The sequence below is a fragment of the Coptis chinensis genome, chromosome 3 (assembly GCF_015680905.1).
Source record: "Coptis chinensis isolate HL-2020 chromosome 3, ASM1568090v1, whole genome shotgun sequence".
Classification (NCBI taxonomy): Eukaryota; Viridiplantae; Streptophyta; class Magnoliopsida; order Ranunculales; family Ranunculaceae; genus Coptis; species Coptis chinensis.
In genome coordinates this window covers 34,273,287-34,274,837 of record NC_141458.1, presented here as the reverse complement: position 1 = coordinate 34,274,837, position 1,551 = coordinate 34,273,287, and positions in this window count along the sequence as shown.

The following is a 1,551-nucleotide window of genomic DNA, read 5'->3' as shown; positions in this document are numbered from 1 at the left end:
TTGCCGCAACTTCTTGGTCGTCTGATAGACCGTGATGTCGCAACCCTTCTTGCTGCTTGATATATTTGTCGACCCGAGCATATAGCTCTGACAGGGTTTCTGGACGCGATCTCATCAGCGTTCTGGAGAGGTCTGTGTTACGCACCCGACAGGCGTTGGAGAATGCCAGTGTGGCAAAAGACTCTTTGAGGCCACTCTCTATGCATAACAGTTCGGCTTTGAACCGACCTAGGAACTGGCAGATGGTTTCATTCTCTCCAAATGATAACTGGAAGAGTGAATCCAGACCGCTTTTTACGTCTGTTTGCGGCACGCGTTTAGCCGGGCAAACAAATCGGTGAAGCCGCTTTCGAAAGTTTTGATCGAATCCGACTTCGAAAGTGAAAAGAACCAATCGAGTGGGCCATCTTTGAAATTTGGCGGAAAGAGCGGGCGATGAAGATGGTCAAACTCCAGGGGAGCTGTAAAGGGCGGGCTTTGAATGTAGCGGGCTACATGTTGGCGGGGCATGTCCGCCATCGTATACGGGAAACATGGTGGACAAAATCTTGAGGAGAGGGTTTCTTGAGCACCTACGTGGTGGCGAGGGAAGCGATGACGTCTTGAGCATTTTCGAACGATGCGGGATCGTCTTTGCGTGCATTTCACGCTCCGGTCGATCCGTTCGCGACAACTCATTAATCTGTTGATTAACTTCGTTGATGCCGTTCTCAGCGACGTTACCAGCTGGCTGTTGTTGAGCGTCAACTTGTGCACGAAGAGCAACATTTTTTTGCCTGAGCAAGGAAATGCTCTCATTGGTTAAGCCTAACTGATTTGCGAGGCCTTGAACTTGAGCTTCGAGGCTTGCCATGCTTCGTGGGCTTGAGATATTTGGTTTTTGGTGTTTGGTTCTTTTGGTTTTGTGAAGATGATGTCTCAAGTAATCGAGACCACAGATGGCGCCAATGTAAATGTGTGATTTAACTTTCCTTTACAAATACAGTTAGATGGGAACTGGAAAGGGTTATTATTGAGACCGAGTTCGGCTTAAGAGCGAACTGTCTACGTATGTTACTCTTGATTCGCTAGGGAGATAAGAATCAGGTCTGGCGTAGTTCACAAGAGGGGTATTTATATATGTTGAGAGTGAATCCTCGCCCACCACGTGTAAAGTGTATCACGAATGAGGGGTCCCGATTAAGGAGGCGTCGCGATCCGCTTTCTTTATAGGTCTGGCTGTGATGATGTGGATTATCGATGCAGGTAGTAGCTGCGGCGATGCGGGTCGATGGTGGGAGTAGTGATTTGTACATGTGCATCTCTGTTCATGATTGCTTCTAGAAGATAAGCTGAGTCACGTTATAACCTAGTTTCGCGTCTTCGGCTTGGCCAAATCGCTCGAACGTTCACTTATCTTGGGGACGCGATCTAATTCTACAGGTCGGTGAGGTATATCCATTATGTTGAGTACGCGCTGATATTCTTGAAGGAGGATATCACTCCATTACAGTATCCAAACCCGAAATAATCGGGTTTGGGTTCAATTCCCTGCCCTATACACACTACTCA